This window comes from Sciurus vulgaris (genome assembly GCF_902686455.1).
Source record: "Sciurus vulgaris genome assembly, chromosome: 5".
NCBI classification, from domain to species: Eukaryota; Metazoa; Chordata; class Mammalia; order Rodentia; family Sciuridae; genus Sciurus; species Sciurus vulgaris.
Window position 1 is genome coordinate 119,459,116 of NC_136465.1, and position 23,963 is coordinate 119,483,078.

Here is a 23,963-nt window from a genome sequence, read left to right on the forward strand (position 1 = left end):
GGTTTAGCCACTTCCTAGAGCATATGTGTGAAAGAGGCAGACAAGGAGTTTGTCAAGCAGAAATGATGGAAGAAGAAAAGGATGGGTGTCCAGTGATAATTTCAGATTCAATGCTGAAAGGACTCTATTATCAGAGTGACCAGTGATGAGATAGGTGAGAAGATGTTTGGTGGTTTGGTGGTCAAAGGGTGAGAGAATCCCAAGGTTGAGAAAAAATTAGGGGGACCTGGATATGCCTGCCATATGAATCTATTTTTCATTATTACTTACAAAATACTGAAACTGGGTAACTTTGTAAAGAAAATAGCCTTGTTTAGCTTATAGTTCTTGAGCTTCAAGGGCATGATGCTGGCTTCTGCTCAGCTCTGGTACAGGTCTCATGGCAGAAGTGTGTGTTAAGATAAAGAGATCATGTCACTAGACAGGAAGCCAAAGAAAGATTCAGGGGTGAGGCTTGCTCTTATATCAACTTGCTTTCATGAGAATTAACCCAGGATTCCATAAGAACTACCTTAACCCATTATATGGAACACCAGGACATAATGGGTTAATCATTTCTGAGAGCAGCATCCTCAATGACCTAACAACATTCTACTAAAATCCACCTCTTAAAGGTCCATACTACTCCCAACATCTCCATGGTAGGGACCAAGTTTCTAACACACGAAAGCCTGGGGGACTGACCTCATGCAAATCATAGTACAACAATGTTCACTTTCATCACCTGATTCAGGTGATGTCTGCCAGGATTCTCTGTCACAAAGTTACTTTATTTCTGTTGATAATTAGTAAGTATTTTGAGGGGAGGAAATTATAAGACTATGTAAAATTGCATTAATTAATAAATGGATTATTTAATATCAGAGTATTAACCTGCTGCAGTTGCCATACCAAAATGCCATAAATGGATTGGGTGGCTTAACAAGATAAATTTATTTTCTCACCCTTCTGGAGGCTGGAAAATCCAAAATTCCACCATGGTCCTGTTTCTGGCAAGTGTTTCTTTCTCACTTATAGATGAGAGCCTTCTTAACGTGTCCTCACATGACAGAAAAAGGAGGGGGAAGAGAGGGAGAGAACAGACAGAGACAGAGAGAGATTAATTTTCTTTAAGACCACCGATACTATTGGATTAAGACTCACCTTTATGATTTATCTTTACCTTGTAAAGATCCTATTTCTAAATACTCATCTCCAAATCGGAGGTAGAGTTTCAGCAATGAATTTTGGGGAATACAATCCAGTCGGTAGAAATTAGCATGGACTCAAGTGTTCCTATCTTATTCAATTGGTTATTGTGTATAAATTTCTGTATTTATTTTGATGCTCCTATTTCCCATCTTTTCTAGTTAGTAGAAACTTTTTTCGAATTAAGTTTTCTGTGCCCAATTGTCATGTCCTTATTATTCTTTGAACACTTCCTTACTTTCAGGTATAAAAATATGTTCCTGAATCATCTTGTATTATCCCTGCATCAGTTCTAAAGTCAGTCATTCCTCCAATTTTCCTGTTTTCTTTTAACATGGAATGGTATTTAGAATTCAGGATCTGGGTGTTAGCTGTTCTCACAGCTTTGGGATTTCACTGTCCTGAACCCTCTTGGTGAGAAATCCAATACAACAAAGTGACGTAGGCATAAAGACAATATACTAGCTCATTTAATTAGGAAGTTCAAGGTACAAGAACACTGGGAAAAGAGCAAGGACACAGACCACATAACATGTGCAAGTAAGTCAGCTGTCAGAGAAAACCTACCCAGAGGTGTGGGAGTGAAAACAGAAGTAGTGGCCAGATATCTATCTACTGGCATTATATAGGTGAATGTGATAAACATCTATCAAGGAGAGATTTTGCAAATAGTAGCTGGTATTACCCAGAACAAGTTTTTGATTTGCTGAATCACATTGTATAATTCTAGGTGGTAATTAAAGCTTTACATTCCCAGCTTTGGTCCAGGGGTATTCTGGTGCAGCCAGGATGGGGAGCCATGGAGGAACTAAAGATTCAACATCTTGGTACACAGTATTGTGTTCAAAGACAAGACACTTAAGGAAGAAATGCCTAACCCACAGTTAACCCACAGTTAATCCACCTTAACCCACAGTTCCATCAATAATGGTGGCTCCTTATATCTGAGTCAGCCATGTAATTTCATTGTCCAAATAGAAATGCTTTTGAAAGAGAAGGAGCACACTATTAATGATTATGCCAGGACAACAGGCATAAACTAGGATTGTTCCAGGGAATCTGGAACATAGAGGCACCCAAATTAAGAAGCATTTTTCAACTGGTGGAAGGGCTCAGTTTTCTAAAAGAATTGTCAGAATATCCAAGGTATAAGTATCAGTACAGCCCAAGTAGAAAATCAGAAAACCACACTAGTTATTAAAACAAAGAGAATTAATATAAAGAATTATTAACCAGTGATAGGAGGAACTAAAAAGATAAAAAATGAAATACAGGAGTTTTATGGAGGTGGAAACTTCAAGAAGCAACTGCCACTCCTAGGAATGGGAAAGAAAAATTGTTGGGTTTATTTTAATCTACATGCCCCAAGGGCAGACCCCAAATGAGCGGGAACTCAGACCACTGAGGAAAGGGACCACTTGATGGATGGTGATGGGACTTCAGGGGCTCAGAGGACATCTCTGCAGAGCTGGAACTCAGACCTCTGGGGAGGAGGTGTGAGCTGGCCAGGGTGATGTTTTTGTACAGGGAACAAATGCAAACCTGTGTCAAGTTTTCTCCTGATGCCAGAGTGAGGAATGGTTGTTTGGGGTGACATAGACAGGAATGGAAAGCAAACATAAGGAAGGAAACCCCTCATCCCTTCAGCCTCCTAGTGTCCCTATGGATGCTCTATCTGAAAATCCTAAGAGGGAAAGCTGGTAAAAGTGAAGTATAGTTTGCAAAGTCCCAGGCACAATATATTTGCAGCTAGAGAAACAGTTTATAATCAATCTACGCCATCCCTTGGTTACTCTGCCACTCAGTCCTTTGATATATATTGGATTTCCATATGGGAACAAACAACCTTATGCCTTTGCTGACAAGATGCAACTTCCCTTTGTACAAATGAAACCATTCTCATTCTCATTCCATAATGAGAAGACAGAGTCCTAACATTTATATCCATCTCTGGGTTACAATCACAGTAGCCTTCTCTAGAAGGGAGCTGTATAGCTGGCAAAGCAAGCAAGCAAGCAAATAAGCACCCTCTTCCAGATCTCATTAGAGTGAAGATCCAACTCATTGTCCAGTTCCCAAAGAGAGGAAAGGACTCCATTTTGAACAGGTTCGAAATTGCTTTATTGAGCTTCAGTGATTATTTCACTAGTATGTTTTTGATTAGACTTCTGTTTATTTACCTCATCTAAGAAAGCATAGTCCCCTTCACTGGTACCTTCCAGCTGAAGTCCCCATCAGCTAACTGACCCTGTGTAGCTCTTCGAAGTAGCTATTCCAGGGTATCTAGGAATGAAAGGAAATTGATATTCAGGGTTTTTGTTCTGTACCCCTCTCAGCTGCTCCTCACTTGCGATTCCACACTCCTCTGGCAGTCTCTGACCCTGCCTTCCTCAGCTAACCTTTTCCTCATTTGCTCAGCTGCACCATTGCATCACTTTTTTTGACTTAACACTTGGCTCTAGTACTTTTCCTATGAGTGGTGTGGTTCTTTTTTATGTTTCTGTAACTTCTAATCCCTCAAGCATAAGCTTCTTCTGCTGGCTTATTCAGCTGATACTGCAGGATTGACATCGCTATGTAGTTGCACTCTGATATTCTTGCCCTCACACACTGTCCCTCCTGTGTTTTACATGCTGATTTACACAAATGCTTAACTCTAATCTCTATTGCAGTCGTGTTTGCAGTATGACCAGAACCATTGACTCCCTTATGAATTCTTCCCCTGTGGCATTAGCTCATTCCACAAGTCACACAGTCTCCTTTATCCTTGACACTGCTAATCTTACTATCCTTTGACCCACTGGAGCTCGGTTTGTTCATTCAGGGTCAATACAATCAATTTGTGGCTTAATCTCTTAATCCCAAATGACGTAAACTAATACTGCATCGTTATAATTCTAAAAGATTTCCTGGAACTATTCCCTCCCATTTCTTGCACAGAATAACCAGATCCCAATGTGTGAACTTTTTTTCTGAGGGGCTTGGTATCTTGGGTCTAGAAGAGACATGGATTTGTGAAAATATATGACTTTATTTTCAAGGCAGCAGGTGCTTTTTAAATTTTTTTTGAGGTCAAAGTGTTGGCAAAGGCAAGAATGAATAGACTGTTGTAATCTCTGTTAATATCACTCATTTACCAGACTCTTCTTTGTTTACCAGAATCTTATTATAAGAACCAGTGCTTTCTTTTTAAATTTTGGTTCCCAATAGATGAATAAGATACATATCAGTTTGCACTCTTGCACTAGAGGGAAAATAAAGCATTAAATAATGGCAGCTTTAGAGGGAGGTCAATGTAGGTGATAAGGACATTCGAAACTCAGCAAAGAAAAAAAGATAGTAATTAACTCTAGAGAAAATAAAATGTCATATAGAGGATGAAAAATAATTACTTACATAGTTATCACAATGTAATACTGAGCATCAATCTGTCTCAATTTTACCATGACTGAATTGGAAGGGGTAGGGTGGGAGTGATGGTGAAACAGATTAAAATCTCATCCTCTATAGTGAAAGTCAATAGAAAACAATACCCAAATCAAAAACAAGTAACAGAAGCATGTTATTTAGATATGTGGAGGTAAATACCAAAAGAAGCAGCTAAAAGAATCCTATGTGCAGTGGAAAATGGAGAGAGAGGGGATGCATCCTTATAGAACAACAGATGTGTCACAGGGACACATTCAGAGAAATGTGTTGGTGAGAGATTTCATCATTGCGCAAGATCAAAGAGGGTCCTTACACAATCTAGGATGGCTACAGCACCTCTAGGTGATATAATGTTATGGGCCCACCATCATACATGTGGCCTGTCATTGATGGAACGGTTACACCAATGTGATTGTATTTGGTTGTCTGTGCACCCATATGATGATAGCAAAAATTAAACCACCATTTAAAATGGAATGAGAAGGAGAGAAGGGCTCCTTATTTCTACAAGTAGTCTTCTGTTGCAACACTGAAAGCTGTGGTTTGGGAGAAATATCCAAAGTATAAGGAAGAAAATAAACCCCACAAGCTCCTCACCACCCAAAGGTAACTGCAGTTAAGATTTCAGCTAAGACTATTTCCTCCCAAATGCTTAACCTAGCACATCTCTGTTGCATCTCAAGATTCAGTTGAATGGAACAAGCACATGCTGGGCACCTACTGTGTGCCAGGCGCTGTGTTAGGTGCCAAAAACATAGAGATAAGACAGAGTCCCTGTTCTCTAATTCTCTTATAGGTTTTACTTACTCTAACACAAGCAAAAGTAACATGGGATTTTGATTGCCTCAAGAAGTCTCTCCCTTCATTTCTTTCTTATTAACAAACCAACACCAAACTCATTGACCTAATTCTTGAAACCCCAAAGTGTTGGAAAGAGAGAAAACTTTGCCAAGGCCAGTAATATGCTTTCAAAGTGATACACTGTGGGCTAAATGGGAATTTCCAAATTTAATTCTTATTATCTACTTACTACAAGAGCTTGCAGGCGTTGACTTTGCTAACATGACAAAGAGTAACCCAGTTTTCCTTAGGATGACTTCAGCGTACAAGCTGGGCAGTGCAGTTGCCTGGTGACCTTGGGTGGTTGATTTCTCCCAGCTCTATCATCCCAGTAAGAAAAAATTTAACACTGTATACTTCGAGTGCAATTTGGGTCAAGAAAGCCATAAGTTCTTCTCTTCACCAATTCGATGAAAAGAAAAACATCAGACAAACAGATGAAAAAATATTTGCATCAGAGTTGTTTAGTGGACAGCAGGTTCTTGAGTCCCCTGTGTCCTGCAGTTGCAGTCCCGTGTGAAGAAGGCGACAGAATCACACAGTGGTTCAGTGCATGTCTCTGGAGCTGACTGGCCAGGTTGCCACTCGACTCTCCTTCTGCTCAGGTCCTCATCTGAAGAAGGTGGTTTGGTGAGGACAGGTTTAGAGTTGAAAGTATGAGGTGTTTTAAAATAGAATTTGCATGGGTTTTCCTGAGTAAGCTGTTTTCTCTTCGCTCTAGGAGTACAGGATCCTGATGGCCAGCAGCAGTCTCCCCTGGCAGGACAGTAGACCCTCTGGCATATAGCCCTCTCCTGGCAACCCTTGTAGACTTCAGGAAACTCCCTCCAGAAACTCCATCGCTCCCTGCAGAGCCCACCCTACCCCCTTGCTGTAGTGTGCTGAGTGCATGCTTGGGATGTACACCATGACAATTCCAGGCCTGCTTTCTTGGGGAACTGCCTTTCCTCCATGAAAATCTCTAACGTCTCAAGGCACTTCAATGTGACACTTGCAAACCTTCTCTTGGGTAGGGTTACTTCTAAGATGACTCACCTTACATTCAAGTGACATTATTTTTAATCTTATTCCCAAATTCTGAGCTCATTTCCTAACCCAGAGTCAAGAGTTGCCTTTTGCATCAACTACCTGGATGGGAATGCAGGCTTCTCTCTGATATGAGAATTAGTGGGATGTACGCGATCCCTTAATCTGGCACAGAGACATTCAAAGAGGCTTCTATATTTGTCCCCCAGTTGTGAGACAATTCAACCTAGATGTCTAGAGCTATAAATATTCCTATCCCAACCAAAATGGGATGAGACATTTGTAGGTGAAGTGAGAATGATTGTGGTGGTTTGCGGAAGAGGGGAGATAGGAAAGACTTTATGGTTGAGGTAAACCTACTTAATTGCCAGTGATTATTTATTCAAGTAACTTTAGAGCTTTGTGCTTATCTTGCTTTATTTGCATTCGCCAAAATAAAAATTTAAAAACCAGTTCTCACTAGAATGACCTTGGAATTGTGACCCTGGAATCAGACACAGACTGAAGAGAATCTGGATAGGTGTCATTTGAATATAAGAATTGTGATGGAAAAAAAAAAATAAAAAATAAAAAAATAAAAAAGAATTGTGATGGTATTGGCACCAAAACCGACATGAAGACCAATGGTACAGAATCGAAGACACAGAGACAGACCCACATAAATACAGTTATCTCATCCTACACAAAGGCGCCAAAAACATATATTGGAGAAAAGGATAGCCTCTTCAACAAATGGCACTGGGAAAACTAGAAATCCATATATAAGAGAATGAAAGTAGACCTCTTTTTCTCACACTGCACAAAACTCATCTCAAAGTAGATCAAGGACCTAGGCATTAGACCAGAGACCCTATGCCTACTAGAAGAAAAAGTAGGCCCAAATCTCCATCATGTCGGCTTAGGAACTGAATTCCTCAGTATGACTCCTAAAGTGCAAGAAGTAAAATCAAGAATCAATACATGGGAGTTTATCAAAACTAAAAAGCTTCTTCACAGCAAAGAAAACAATCAAGAACATGAAGAGAGAGCCTACAGAATGGGAGAAAATCTTTGCCACCTTCACCTCAGATAGAGTATTAATCTCCAGGATATATAAAGAACTCAAAAATCTTACACACACACACACCCCAAACAAATAACCCAAATAATAAATGGGCAAAGGAACTGAACAGACACTTCACGGAAGAAGAAATATGAATGTTCAACAAATATATGAAAAAATGTTCAACATCTCTAGCAATTAGAGAAATGCAAATTAAAACTACTCTGAGATTTTATCTCATTCCAGACAGAATGGCAATGAGCAAGAATACAAGTACCAACAAATGTTGGCAAGGATGTGGGAAAAAGTACACTAATACATTGCTGGTGGGACTACAAATTGGTGCAACCACTCTGGAAAACAGTATGGAGATTCCTCAGAAAACTTGGAATGGAACCACCATTTGACCCAGCTATCCTACTCCTTGACATATACCCAAAGGACTTAAAATCAGTATACTATAGTGACATGACCACAACAATATTCATAGCAGCTCAATTCACAATAGCTAAGCTATAGAACCAACCTAGGTGCCCTTCCTCAGATGAACAGATAAAGAAAATATGGTATATATACACAATGGAACATTACTCAACCATAAAGAAGAATAAAATTATGGCATTTGCTGGTAAATGGATGGATCGGGAGACTATCATGCTAAGTGAAAAAAGGCAATTCCAAAAAACCAAAGAACAAATGTTCTTTCTGATATGTGGATGTTGACTCACAATAGGTGGAGGAGAGGGAAAGAGTGGAAATTCACCAGATTGGATGGGGACAGGAGTGGGAGGGATTGGGGGGAAGAGGCTGAGGGTAGGAATGGGAAAGACAGTAGAATGAATCGGACATAACTTTCCTATGTTTATATATGAATACATGACCAGTGTTACTCCACATAATGTACAACCACAAGAAAGGGAAGTTATACTCCATGTATGTATGATATGTCAAAATACATTTTACTATCACATATAACTAAAAAGAACAAATAAAAAATTGAAGAAAAGAATTGTGGCATTAATAATGTACCAATTAAAAAATGTGAAAAGGAAAAAGAAAGAAAGAAAGAACTATGTCATTACAGATAGAATGGAAAGACAACTCAGAATATAACTGGAAATGACCTGTTGGTCATTTCAGGTCTATGTACAACCTTAGCCACCCCAGAAGGCAAAGTCAAATGTCTTGGAATGAAATAATTTTCTCCTTAGTGAGTCTGAGGAGACTTAGAATAGACTTTAGAGATGATAAAGTAAATCAAACCCTGAGTTGTTATTATTTTAAATTAAATTTGGGAATGATCTGTACAACTTTGTGTGATAGACTATTAGATCCATTAATTACAATTTTAAATGTATAATGGGAATGTGATTACATTTGTGATGTTAAGATAAAAGAAAATTGTGTTATGTTCATAAACCATTCTAGAAAATTTAAGATAACTTGGCTTTGCCATATTTATATACTGTATCATTTGATGTAAGGCTTACTTAATCCAATCCCTAGTACCTCAAAATAATTAAATAAATAAAATATAAGGCTTATTTAAGGTTTATCGGACACACGATTAAAGTACTTTAAAAGTAAATCAAATATGCTAGATTTATGAACACAGTTTAAATTTTTCAAGGAAGTTTAATTAACAGAATGAAATATTAATTGAAGTTCCCCCTAAGAAATTGGTGAAATCTAAGTTTTATAAATAAAATAAGATCTATAAAATGAACAATTTAGGAAATAAAAGTTGCATTTTGAATTACAACCCTAACAAATTAAACATTAATTTTAATAACCAAAGTAACCTCAGAAAAGACATTTTTGTTCATAAATGCCTTGCTCAAGAACACACACGTGCACACACAAAACTTCATTTAACACCAGTCAGAGTTGGTCTTTCAGTTAGAGGGCTTCTGGGTACTGATAGGTCCCATGGAAAACCAGGCATTTAAATTATTCAATAGCTCTTTTGGATAAAAACCAAGGAGTGGGATAGCTGGGTCATAGATCAAATCATGTCATGTGCATTTATGAATATGGCATAATGAATCCTACTTTTATGTATAATTATAATGCACTAATAAAATAATTGAAAAGAAATTAATTACTCAATAGATAATGCAATGTAAATGCTATGTAAATAGCTATTATGTTGTATTGTTTCGGAAATAATGACTTGAAAAAAGTTTATTCCTGTTCAGTCACAGCCACAATATTTTCCCTGGATATTTCTGATCCTTGGTGGTTTGAATCCATGGTTGTGGAGCCCATAGATAAAGACTTCAATGCCCAGTAACTAGAATAATTAGTTAAACATATATTTTTCTACATTTTTTTGTGAAGTTATCACCATCAAATAAAATATCAATTAGAGATGACTCAAAATATATAGGAGGATGTGCATAGGTTATATGTAAAATACTGTGTCTTTGTGAATACAGGACTAGAGCAATCATAAATTTTGGTCCTGAGTCCTTTGGTCTGAAGTTCTGAAAACAATCCCCCATAGATACAGAATGATGACTGTTTGTTGAGTCTTTAAACTACTCCATTCTCAGTTACTAGTCAAACCAGTTTTCAACCTACTGCTTTTTTTTTTTTTTTTTTTTGGTTAATAAAAATTTTATTTTAAAAACATTAACATTATTATAACTTTTCCTCACATTTTTTTCTTAGTGAATTTAAAAGTATGCTTCTTCTGAAGGGCAGATTACAATTTTTTTATACAATTAAAATGTTTTTTTATACATGTATATAGGTAATAATGTCTGTCTCATTCTACCATCTTCTCATCCCCACTGACCCACCCCTCCTCTCACTCCCCTCTGCATAATCCAAAATTCTTTCATTCTTCCCAACCCATCCCCCACTATGGATCAGCATCCACTTACCAGAGAAAACATTTGGCCTTTGGTTTTTTGGGACTGGCTTATTTCTCTTAGCATGACATTCTCTAGTTCCATTCATTTACTTGCAAATGCCATAATTTCATTCTTCTTTAAGGCCAGTTTTCAACCTACTTTAAAGGTCTAATGTTCTTGTCAATAACTAGCTCATTTGTGGATGACGATTCTCATTGAGACAGGCAGCTGGAGAGAGATTTCTAGTACTTCCAGTTTCTTTTCTAGACTTTGGGGATCTCATCATTGCATAACTAGTATTGTCCTTGAGAAACAGTGGTTGGACTCTTGTAAACTTCAATTGCCCCCTCATTTCATTTTTATGAACAAAAAGACATGATCCTAATCTTAGTACACATAATAACTAGCTATATGCTATATTAAGGAAAATAGTAACTGGATTGGCCAGTCTGTCCAAGACTAAATATAAGAACTAAAACAAATACATTACTGCTCGGGCAAAGGCTTATATCTGGATGAATCTTTTCCCCTGTTAAGACCTTATTTATAAATTCCATACCTTTTTCAAAGTTATAATTTGTACCTGGTGAATCAAACAATATGAAACTTGTACAGCAATATCCAATTCACTTCCCATCAGAGAAGTAAATTTAAACACCAACTTTTTATTGTTCTCCAAATGTTTGATAATTTCCAATTGTAAAATGGTGTGTAGACCCTACTTTTATAAATAGGAATGTGTTTTCCCAGAGTCAGAAAAGTTTGAAATATAGTATTAGAAAAGACATAAGTGCATTAATTAATAGTGTAGAATCACAAAGTGTGAAGAGTTTGTTGAAAACCAACTTTGCCTTTTGAAAATTAATTCTGTATGGTCTCTGGCACTATTAGATATTTAATATTAATATTTAATATTAGCAAATGACTTCTAATGTTCCTATAGAAAGGGAGTGGGGGAGTTTTCCAGCTTTATGGTTAAGAGACTCAATTTTGAATCAATTGATGTGTGGTAGGTTTGGTTAACAAAGTAGTCATTTTGTAATGACATTTTGCTCTTCTGTGAGTAGAATTAATCTCTTATTAAAGTTTTGGAAAATTTTTAAAATTTTACTCAATGGAAAAATAAGCAAGACCAGAATATTCAGTTTACAAAGGAGAAAAGCATCAATAAACATGTAAAATTGAAACTTCTCAGTGATTAAAGAAATGCCAAGTCAAACAAGAATGACTTGCATTAACCAAGTGTCTTGCTTATTTTGTTTTACTTTTAATAAAATTGTCCAGAGCCAGCAGAGCTTCCAGGGCTTGGGTGCTCACTCACACAGTGCTGCTGGGTCTTCCTCAGTTGCTTTAGGAGTGGCTCTTGGTGTACCCCTGGGGACACCTCCTGTGTCCTTGGTTAAGACATAAAAGGCTTATTGGTTTTGATTCCTCACTTTTTGGGTGCTTTGGGTTTGGAAAGAAATGAAATGGAAAGAAAAGGAGGTCCAAAGAAGTGATTTGAAGGTTTCCTTGTATATTGCTTATTTGTGGTGCTGGTGATAGAACCCAGGCCCTTACTCTTGCTAGGTAAGTGTTCTAACACTGAACTCTTCAGCCCTCCTTGTTTTCTTTTGTTTTTAAAGAACTCCGGGGCCAGCATTCAGCTTAATTGAAGACAACATTCCAGTTTTAATTTAAAAGCCTATTTGTTCTCTCTGTTGGATCTTGTTTTCCCCAAGAAAACTTCTCTGCTGATTGAAACTCTTTGTGCTCCAACCCCTGCTTGGCCCCTTTGTGGGCTCCTTTCTTGTTGATGTGATTTTCCCAAAGATAATACATGAAACTATTAATCTCTTTGGGAAACTTAAAATCTCCCCAAATCGGCTCCTCTCAGTCTTGATCTTTCCATTTGCTTCTGTTCCTCCTTTCTTTTGCAATTCAAAGACCCCTTGAGGAAGATAGGAAAGAAGCCACTGACCCCCTTTCTGGGGTCCTTTGTCTTTCTCATGACCTGAGTTGTGAGTTGGTTAAGTATATGACTACTGTTTCACAATGACCTGTGATCCTTTTTATTTTTATGCTTTTATTAGTGCATTATAATTATATATAATAGTTGGGTTCATTTTGACAAACTCATACATGTATGAAATTTAATTGGCTTCATTTTAGTTCCCAGTGCCCCTCTTTCCCACTCCTTCCTTTCTCTATTCCCCTTCTTCTAGTCAACTGGTTTTCCTTCTATTTACTTTTTATAACTTCATTTATTTATTTATTTATTTACTTATTTATTTATGTGGCGTGAGGATTGAATCCAGTGCCTCGCATGTGCTAGGTGAGCAATCTACCACTAAGCCACAACCCCAGGCTTATCTATCTATCTATCTACTTTTTAAAAATATTTTTTTAGATGTTGATGGGCCTTTATTTTATTCATTTATTTATATGTGGTGCTAAGAATCAAGTGCAGTGCCTCACATGTGCTAGGCAAGCACTCTACCACTGAGCTACAACCTCAGTCCTATCTATTTTTAATTGGTGCTTTATATATATACCTAAACGTGAAATTCACTGTGGTATATTTATACATGCACATAGTGTAATTTTGTCAAATTCATTCCTCACTCCTCCCCTTTCCTATCTCTCCTCCCTTCCCCTTGATCTCCTTCTACTCCACTGATCTCTCTATCCTTATGATTTCTGACTTCCCTGAATTTTTCCCCCTTCCTTTGCTCAAGTTTCCACATATGTGAGAAAACATTGACTTAACTTTTTGGGTCCGGTTCATTTCACATAACATGATATTCTAAATTTCCATCCATTTACCAGCAAATGCCAGAATTTCATTCTTGTTCATGACTGAGTAAAACTTCTTAATTCATTAATCTGTTGAAGGGTAGCTGAACTGGTTCCTTAACTTGACAATGTGAGTTGCACTGCTGTAGACCTTGATATGGTTGTATCACTCTAGTGTACTGATTTTATTCTTTTGAATAAATACTGAGGAGTAGGATAGCTGGGTCATATGATGGCTCCACTCCTAGTTTTTTTGAGGAATCACTATACTGCTTTCCACAGGAGTTGTATTAATCAGGAGTCCAACAAACAATATATGACTGTACCTTTTTCCTCATGTCCTTACCAGCATTTATTATTATTTATACTCTTGATAATTGCCATTCTGACTGGAGTGAGATGAAATCTCAATGTAGTTTTGATTTGCATTTCCCTGATTGCTAGGGAAGTTGAACATTTTTTTTCATACATTTGTTGACCATTTGTATTTCTTCTTTTAAGAAGTGTCTGGGGGCTGGGGATATAGCTCAGTTGGTAGAGTGTTTGCCTAGCATCTACAAGGCCTTGGGTTCAATCCCCAGCACACCACCAAAAAAAAAAAAAAAAAAGGGAGTATCTGTTTCATTCTTTTGCTCATTAATTGATTGATGTGTGTGTATGGATTTCTTTTTGTATTCTGGATATTAAATCCCTGTCAGATGAGTAGTTGGCAAAGATTTTCTCCCTTTCTGTAGGCTCTCTCTTCAAGCTCTCAATCATTCCCTTTGCTGTGCAGAAGCTTTTAATCTGATGCTCTCTCACTTATTAATTTATGGTTTTAGTTCTTGAGCTTTAGGGATATTGCTAAGAAAGTCATTGCCTGTACCAATATGTTGGAGTGTTGACCCTGTTTTATTCTAGCAGTTGTAAAGTTTCTGGTCTAATTCCTAGGTATTTGATCCACTTTGATTTGACTTTTGGGCAGGGTGAGAGATAGGGATCTAGTTTCATTCTTCTACATATGACTATCCAGTTTTGCCAGCATGATTTGTTAAAAAAGCTGTTTTTCTCCAATACATATTTTTGGCAACTTTGTCAAGTGGCAGATAGCTATAACTATGTGGGTTTGCCTCTGCATCTGCCATTCTCTTCTGATGGTCTTCATGCTCATTTTGATGCTGATACTATGCTGGTTTTGTTACTATAGTTCTGTAGTATAATTTATAATTTGAGATCAGACACTGTGATGCCTCCAGCATCACTCTTCTAGGCCTTTTATTCTTCCAAATGAATTTTAGGACTGTTTTTTCTAGTTCTGTGAAGAATTTCATGTATATTTTAGTGGAGATTGCATTGAATCAGTATAGCACTTTTGGTAGTATGAACTTTTTGAAAATATTAATTCTGCCTATCCAAGAACATGGGAGGTCTTTTCATCTTATAAAGTTGTCTTCAATTTATTTTTTTTTGTTGTTGTTGTTCAGTTTAGATATACATGACAGTAGAATGTATTTTGACATATTATACATACATGGAGTATAACTTATTCTAATTAGGATCCCATTCTTGTGGTTGTGCATGTCTTCAGTTTCTTTCTTTAGTGTTCTATAGTTTTCTTTGTAGAGGTCTTTCACCTCCTTAGTTATATTATTTGCCAAGCATTTTGTGTTTTTTAAATAATATTATGGTGAATGGTATAGTTTTCCTAATTTCTTTCTCAGCAGAATCGCTATTGAAATATAGGAAAGTTATTGATTTATAAATGTTGATCTTGTAACCTGTGACTTTGTTAAATTTATCATCAGCTCTAGAAGTCTTCTGGTAGAGTTTTTTTGGGTCTTTTAGATATGGGACTATGTCATCAGCAATAAATATAATTTGACTTTTTATTTTTCTATTTGTATCTCTTTAATTTTCTTCTCTTACCTGATTAATTCTTGCTAGAGTTTCAAGAACTATATTGAATAGGAGTGGTGGGAGTGGACATCCTTCTCTTGTTCCTATTTTGGATGAAATGCTTTCAGCTTTTCTCTGTTCAATATGATGTTGGCTTTTTGTTTGGATAAGTAGCCTTCATAATGTTGAGGTAAGTTCCTCCTATTCCTAGTTTCTCCAGCATTTTTAACATAAATGGGTGCTGAATTTTTTTTATCAAAGACTTTTTCTGCATTTATTGAGATGATCAAATGATTTTTGTCCTTAATTCTATTTATTTGGTGAATTACATTTATTTATTTGCATATGTTGAATAAACCTTGCAATCCTGGAATGAAATCCACTTGATCAAGGTGTATTATATCCTTGCTATGTTTTTTAATGCAGTTTGCTAATATTTTATTAGGGTTTTTTTGCATCTATGTTCACCAGGTAAATTGGTCTGTAGTTTTCTTTCCCTGATATCTCTGTTTGGTTTTGATATCAAGGTTATACTGGCTTCATGGAATGTATTTGGGAGTGTTCCCTCCCTTTCAATTTCATGGAATAATTTGAGGAAGATTGGTGTTAGTTCTTCATTAAAGGTCTGGTAGAACTCAGCTAAGAATCCATCCAGTCCTGAACTTTTCTTTGGTGGAAGACTTTTAATTGCAGTTTCAATTTCATTGCTTGATATTGCTCTGTTTAAGTTTTCTGTATTTTCTTGGTTCAATGAGAAGATCATATGTGTCTAGAAATTTGTCATTTTCTTCTAGATTTTCCAGTTTATTGGAGTATTAATTTTTTAAAAATAGTTTCTAATGATCTTCTAGATTTCAGAAGTTTCTGTGGTGATCGTTTTTCATCTCTACTTCTATTAATTTGGGTCTTCTCTCTTACTTTTGGTTAGTTTGGCTAAGGGGTTTCAAACTTGTTTATCTTTTCAAAGAAACAACTCTTTGAAAATTTTTTTTATATTTTCAATTTCATTAATTTTTAAAAATTTTCTGTTTTGTAGTTGTAGATGGACAATATACCTTTATATTACTTCTTACTTTTATTTGGTGTTGAGGATAGAACCCAGTGTCTCACACATGGGAGGCAAGCTCTCTGCCATTGAACGATAGCCCCGGCCTCTCAATTTCATTAATTTTGACTCTGATTTTAGTTCTTCCTTTTCTAAGACCTTGAGGTGTAGCGTTAGATTATTTAGTTGGGAACTTTCAATTTTTTAATGTAAGCATCTCAATGTGATAAACTTTCCTTTTAGAACTGACTTCATACTGTTCCATAGATTTCTGTATGTTGTATCTCTGTTCTCATTTATTTTTAAGAATTTCTTCTCTCATTTCTTCTATGATACATACCTGATTCAAAATAATATTGTTCAATCTCTATGTGTTTATGTGGCTTCTATAATTTTTCTTGTTGATTTCTAGTTTCATTCCATTATGATCTGATAGGATGCATAGGATTATATCAAATTTTTTTGTATTTGCTAAGATTTACTTTGTGACCTAGAATTAATCTATTTTGGAAAAGATCCCACGAACTGCTGAAAAGAAAGTGAATTCAACTCTTTGGGGTAAAATATTCTGTAAATGTCTGTTAGGTTCATTTGATTTATAGTATTATTTAGGTCAGAAATATATCTAATGGTTTATATTTGAATGACCTGTCTATTGGTGAGAGGAGGGTTGAAATTGCCCAGTATTACTGTATTGGGGTCTATCTGGGATTTCATGTCAAGAAATAATTTTTTATGTAAGTAGGGACACTGACATTTGGGGCATAAATATTTACTATCATTATATCTTCTTGCTGGATTATTTCCTTTAGTAGTATGTGGGATCTTTTTTGTCTCTTCTGATTAATTATTGCTCAAGATGGTTTGTCAGATATAAGAATAACTACTTCTGCTTGTTTTCAGACTCTGTTTGCATGCAATATTTTTTCTATCCTTTTACTTTCAGCCTGTGGGTGTTTGCCTATGAGATGAATCTCTTGCAAACAGCATATAATTGAATCTTGTTTTTAAATACATTCTGCCAATCTATGTCTTTAATTGGGGAATGGAGACCATTTATTTTCAGTGTTATGATAGGTAGATGCTTGTTATTTCCTGCCACTTTGATTTGTTTGTTATATTTAATTCAGTCTTGATTTTCATTTAGTTATTGCTATTCCAGTGAACATCATCTATTAGGGAGTGTTGAGGTTTGTTTTTGAGTTCTTTGTTTGTTAGTTATTTCCACAATCTCTGAGTGCTGGGGATTCGAACCCGGGCCTCCGGCATGAGAGGCAGGCACTCTACGAGATGGGCTATTTGGTCTGCACTGTGTTTTGAGTTCTTCTGTGTATATTATACCTTTAAGTATTCTTTGTAGTGCTCCTTAGTGGTGATGAATTCTTTTAGTTTGTCCTTATCATGAAACACTTTTTATTTCTCCATTGAGTCTGATAGATACTTTGTTGCATATAGCAATCTTGACTAGCAATCTCACCCCTCCCCCACTCCCCTCTTAGGAAAAAAGTCCTTGACTTTTAGGATCTGACTTGAGAAGTCAGAAGTGACCCTTACTGGTTTGCCTCTAAATATGAACTGACATTTTTCTCTTTCAGCTTTTAATTCTTTCCACCTTATTTTATGTTAGACATTTTGATTATGATGTGTCTTGGAGAGGTTCTTTTTTGATCCTCTCTATTTGTGTTTCTGTATCACTCCTGTTTGTGGATGTTTACCTCATTTCTAAGGTTGGGAATTTTTTCTGCTATTATTTAACTGAAGAGGTTCTTAATGCCATTAGCCTATATTTCCATGTTCTCTTCTATCCCAATGACTTTCAGGTTTGGTTAGAAATATATTTATTCCAGAGTTCTTATATATTCTGAGCATGGTCTCCCCCTCTTTATTGCATATTGAGCATTCAGGTTGATATATCTTGTCTTCAAGTCCTGAAGTTCTGTCTTCAAGGCCTCAAGCTCTATTTTCTAGACAATTTAATCTGTTGGTGATATTTCAATGAATTTTAAATTTGATTCATTATGCTTTTTGTTTCCAGGAGTTCTGACTGGTTTCTTTTCAGTATTTATATTTCTTTATTGAAATGGTCATTCATCTCCTGTATTTGCTCTCTTAATTAATTCCTTAGATCTTTTAGTTTATTGAACATTTTTTATTTATTACAATTTTTTTAGTTGTAGGTGGACACAATACCTTTATTTTATTTATTTATTTTTATGTGGTGCTAAGGATCAAACCCAGTGCCTCACATGTGGTAGGTGAGCACTCTACCACTGAGTCCCCAGTCCCCTGAACATTTTAAGAATCAGTTTTTTTTCCTAGTTTTTTTTTCCTCTGGAATTTCATCCACTTCCATATCTTTGGGCTTTTCTTAAGGGACCATGAATTTTGGGGCAAGATTTGCTTGCCTGTTTTCATGTTTTCCAAGGTCCAGACTTGCACATCAGTTGGAGAGGGATTCCTCTGCTTTTATGCATGTGTCCTTTGGTATATAGTCATCTTTTTTGTTCTAGGAACTTCTGCTTTTGAAGTATGAGCAGATGTCCAGGAGTGGGACTTGAGGTTCCCCTCCAGTTGTTTCTCCTTGGGACCTGGTTATTAGTTTAGGGTTTTCTCTACCTTATTCTATGTGTAGAGTATTATTGAGGATCAAGTGGGGCTAGTTCATGTGTGAAGTGAGGTTCACTGTTACTTGGCTGAGTGGTAAGAGTTGCTCAGTATCAGGATCTCTATTCTGTGAACCTGAAGTATCCCAATCATGTTCTTGGATGTCTAGGCCTCAAAGGCCTCCCGAGAATACTTTCAGGGTGAGGAGTCTAACCCTCCACCAGCTTCGTATATTCACCACAATGGATGTGAATTTCCCTGGATCAGACCCAGAGTCCAGACGCACCTGTCTGACTGGTTGCTTTCATCTTTCCACTTGTTCATAGGGGATGCCAGCAACAAAGGGTGCTCCTCTTCTTAGTATCCTGAGTCTGGCTCACCCTAGACACAATTTTCTCTGCACCTGTTTCAATCATACTGGTCTACGCCCATCTGGACCCCACCATAGGCCACTGCTGGTTCAGTCTGGTAACTTCCCTTATGAGTTTCCAATCTCTGATCTCTGCTTGCTTCTGAACAACCACTTCAAAGGGTTCCTGCTGCAGTGACAACTCTGGTTCCCACAGGACTCTCTGCTAGTGGACTGAGCAAATTTGGTTGCTTATCACTCAGCACCTTCCCCTACCATCTCTGGGCCAATTAAGATTAGCCTCCCTGTCTTTTCCACAGATTCCCTTAAGCCAATTTTGTTCACCCTGCTTTCCTCTCTCTTTACCTCTATCTCCCCTCTGCGGTGGGCTGTTGGCACTGAAGTTGCCATCACAACTGCCAGACAGGCTGGCACATCTCTAATATATATTTCTTTTTTATGTTCAAAGTTTCCGACTTTCTGTGTCTCTATGATTATTTTTCTGTCCAAAGTTGATTTCAGTGAATTCCCTTAGTCACCTATTTCACTGAGGATCACTACTTCCCACTGCTTGAATCCTGTGTTTGAGGAACTGCTGGGGAGTGTGTCTTTCCTCTCATTTGCTATCTTCCTCTCATCCTGTGATCCTGTTGTGATCAAGTGTTTTAAATCTTTGAGTGTTTGCGTGTGTTTGTGTGTGCGCGTGTGTTACTGGGGATGAAACCACCCAGGGGTACTTTAGCAATGAGCTGTATCCCTGGTCCTTTTTATATTTTTATTCTGAGACACGAACACGATCTTGCTAAGTTGTTGAGGCTGACCTTGAACTTGCAAACCTCCTGCCTCAGCTTCCCAAGTTCGTGGGATACAGGTATGTACCACCATGCCTGGACAAACCTTTGATACTTGATAAACTTCTCAAAAATCAAGATGGTATTTTTTTTTTAATTGGGGGAGGTACTAGGGATTGAACTCAGGGGCACTCAACCACTGAACCACATCCCCAGCCCTATTTTGTATTTTATTTAGAGACAGGGTCTCACTGAATTGCTTAGTGCCTCACTGTTGCTGAGGCTGACTTTGAACTCCACATCCTCCTGTCTCAGCCTCCTGAGTTGCTGGGATTTCAGGAGTTGCTGGGATTGCAGGCGTACGCCACCATGCCTGGCAAGATGGTATTTTTGATATATAATTACATAGGAGACATTGTCAAATAAGAAATGATGTTTAACCTCCTCTGAGTTATATTTGTATGAGTGTGTTGTAACGTGTGTTCCAAAATTATATGAGATTCTTAGTTCAGTTACTATGTTGAATTGTTGTATCTGTAAGCTGATCTTTAGCAATGACAATTTAAAGTCTTGTTGCCCACAATAAATTGCTTTATTCTGATTCTTTTTCTGGAAGATTTTTATACTGTTTTAGTATAAAACAGTTTAATACTATTTCAGAAACAGTATTAATACAGGTTTCTGATCACTCTGAAATTATATATAATTGAACTAGGTAAGAATTTCCAGCACTCTAGTGGAAAAACTGGGCTCAAAATTGCTAACCCAACATGTGACAGAATGAAAACTAATTATATGAAACTGAAATGATGGAGGATTACAATTTTTAATGACTTTATGTGAGAGATATTGCTGATTCTTTTTTGTTTTCTAGATTTAAAGAAACTTATTTTCCTTCTTTCAAGCTAACTATAACCTGCAGCAATTTTATAACGTATACCTTTGTGAAGGAGATTGAAGCATTTACTTTTTTCTTTATTGGCTCCTTCTAAAATTCAAAACTGTGAATATTCTTACTTTTATGACAACATAGTTATTTACATAGATTTAATAAGAATCTGTTTTTTTTTTCTTTTTTTTGGCAACAGAAACCATTGGAAACACTAGTTATATTACCTAGGCTTTGACTGAAATGTTTATTTTGAGATATGACTGGACTGCTTTATGGAATTAACTCTTTATGGAGTTAACTCTGTGGTACTATAAAAGCCCTCCTGGGGAAAACTGACCTGGAACCTGTCTACATGGTTCCCTTACAGGGTTCCTGGCCTTGCAGTAAGTAAAGAATTTCATTTCCTGACCAGCCCTGGGAACTTGAAGATATTCAGGGACTGTGAGAAGAGAGGGATTTATCCAGTTGTACAGGTGTAATAAGCACTGTCTGACAGCAAGTTCCTGGCTTCCTAACCTGGAAATGCTTCCAGTCTGAGATTCCTATGGAAATTTCTAGCAATTCAAATTTTTTTTTTCTTTTTAAAATAATTTTAACTGGTACACAAAAATAAAAGTTGTACATATTAATGGAGTACCATGTAAAGCTGGATACGTGTATATATTACATAATGTTTAAATCAGTTTAAATATTTTTATCTCCTCAAATATTTGTCACTTTTTTTATGGCAAACACTTTTAAAATTCTCTTTTCTAGCCTCTTGAAATAAACAGTACATAATTGTTACCTGTAGTCACCAAACTATGCAGTAGCAAGCCAAAACTTCTTATGTTTCAAAAGAAAATTATAATGTACTTCTAATTAGACTCTACCCATTGTTTTGAGGTTTTATTATCTACTTGCAATCTGGGCTAGACACTAATTCTTGTGGTTTCTTCTAGTATGTAATATTTACTATTTTCTTCCACCCTCTGGCTTGGAATTGGTGAGGTTAAAATCATCCTTTCATGATGCCCTACAAGTTGAAGGTGGTCAACTTGATTCACACTTCAGAAATCAGCACAACCCTTTGTGTTCTTCATGCACCACTGAGAAAGTTCACTGGAACACCTCATGCAAACTGTAAACCAGAAAAATCTATCAGATTGCTGCTAAAGATGCTTCAAGTCAAAATCTAGAAATCTTCTCCACTGGCTGACTCAAAAATTGAGTTAAAAGTTTGTTCCAATTATTGTTGTTTGTTTTCTTTTGTCACCATAGAAATGTCTCTTTTTAAATACCCGATTGCTCAGATCCTACAGAGGCATAAACCAGGCAGGAGCCCGTTAATAACACCACCTGAAATTCTATGTGGCTGTTAACTGTGTCACAGGACTGGCCTGAGTTCAGGACTCAGACTGGTTGGGTGGCTTAGGAGACAATCCAACTATGCAACTGTGAAACTTCTTGGGGAAATTTCAGAACAGAAAAGGTTTAGGCTTGGAAAATGACACCCCAAAGTGAAGGCCTCAAAGTAAAATTTCTCCTCCCCTTCCTCCTAACCTTTTGTCCCTCACCCTTTGTCCTTCCCCAAGGCAAGTCATAGGAACCAGAACCCTTTCATTCCAAAGCCAGCCATAAAACCTAAAAATTTTTAGTCCTGACTTTTCCTGTAAGAGTTGGCCATAAAGGAGGCCCTCGTTCCAGAGAGGTCCTGCCTACCACACCAGGGTAAGAAATGCTGTAACCAAGGAACCAAAAAGAATATGAACAGGCCTTGCCAGGTTTCACCTCAGTCAATTCTGTCAGCTCAGACTCTAATCACATTTCTACATGACTGTCCTACTTCATGAAACCTGAGCCAAAAAATAGACAATTTCCCCTGGGGCTTTGGGTCTGCAATCTGAAGGTTCGTGGATCACATAAGACTATGATCAAATAAATTTGCTGTGTTCCTTTTGTTAATCTGTCTTTTGTTATAGGAGTGTCGACCTTGACCCTTTGTGATGTACAGAAAAAGTATCACCTCCTTTTATGCCCTGTAATGACTGAGAATAATTTGGTAACTCATTAAGAAGTTTTTTTAAACCACATAAAATAAGCACGTTCATTAGATGAGTACATTTATTTTCAGAAACATATCCTAAGGTAATAAAAATAACCACTGAAACATAAAACTACCTTGCAGTGCTGTGGATAAATGCTAAAAATTGGAAACAATCCACCCAGCGAAGAGTAAATAAAATGTGTCACATTCACACAATAAAAGCAATGTGATATAAATATGACTTGAAAGATAAGTATATATTAAGAGAAAAAAATACTGAAATGTATATTAAGAGAAAAAAGCATATCTATGAACACTATGACCCATTTTTAAAGATATACACATAAGAACAGAAATACATATGTATGGTCACAAAAATATTAACAGTGGATATCTCTGAGTGAGAGAATTACGTTCATTATTATTTCCTCTTCTTTTGTTATTCATGTGATCTGATGTCTTCCAATGAGCATATATTAACTTTATAATGCGAAGAAAACATTAAAAAAAATAAAAGGACCTGGGTGTCTATGTGTGTGTTGCTTGTTTATTTAACATGGGAAAAACAGAGGAGACCCTGGAATCTGTTACACAGATGAGGTTTAGTAAATTTATAATCAGATAGTCCCTTTGAAAATTGCTCAGAAACAACATAAATGATATTGCTATAAGGAGAAAATATGCCTGACAGACTCACCTTTCCTTCAGAAAGCAAATAACTATGTAACATTCATTCATCCCACAACATTATTGAACCTCCTAACAGCAGAGCATTGTGCCATGCATGGACTGAGGACGCTGAAACGGAACAGTGTCCCTTCCCTTAAGGAGTACCTTGACGAAGATGGAAAATAAACACACAGTTGTGGAAGGTGAGCGGACAGTCATCTAACATGGGAGGGGCTCAGGGAAGGCTTCCTGGAGGAGGAGATGCTTGAAGGAAGCCTTGAAGAACCAGGGGGGCATTGCTTAATGGACAGGTGGGAAGGACATTCCCCCACATGCTTTCCCCTTCGGGAACTTTTTCTAGGGCAGGTCTCAGTCTCTAGAGCGGAGATGAATGGTGAGGTTGATGGTAATCTAAGCTGCAGGTCACTCTTAGGGAAGTGGTCCTCTCCAGTCTCCCCAGGTTCCCATCTATACCCTTTCTTAAAATGGGTGAACTGCCTGGGATCAATGAGGATCACACCATGTTTGTGGATTCCTGAGTTACTTTGGTTTTA

The 23,963-nt window shown here is 37.0% G+C and overlaps 1 long non-coding RNA gene across 1 annotated transcript; it reads left to right on the forward strand.

Annotated features, from left to right (window-relative positions):
• The first annotated feature begins 10,387 nt into the window (after window positions 1-10,387).
• On the forward strand, window positions 10,388-22,649 carry LOC306661874. The gene is made up of 2 exons (XR_013763998.1): window positions 10,388-11,952; window positions 21,082-22,649. It is a non-coding gene; the product is annotated as an uncharacterized lncRNA (long non-coding RNA).
• Window positions 22,650-23,963: the final 1,314 nt, after the last annotated feature.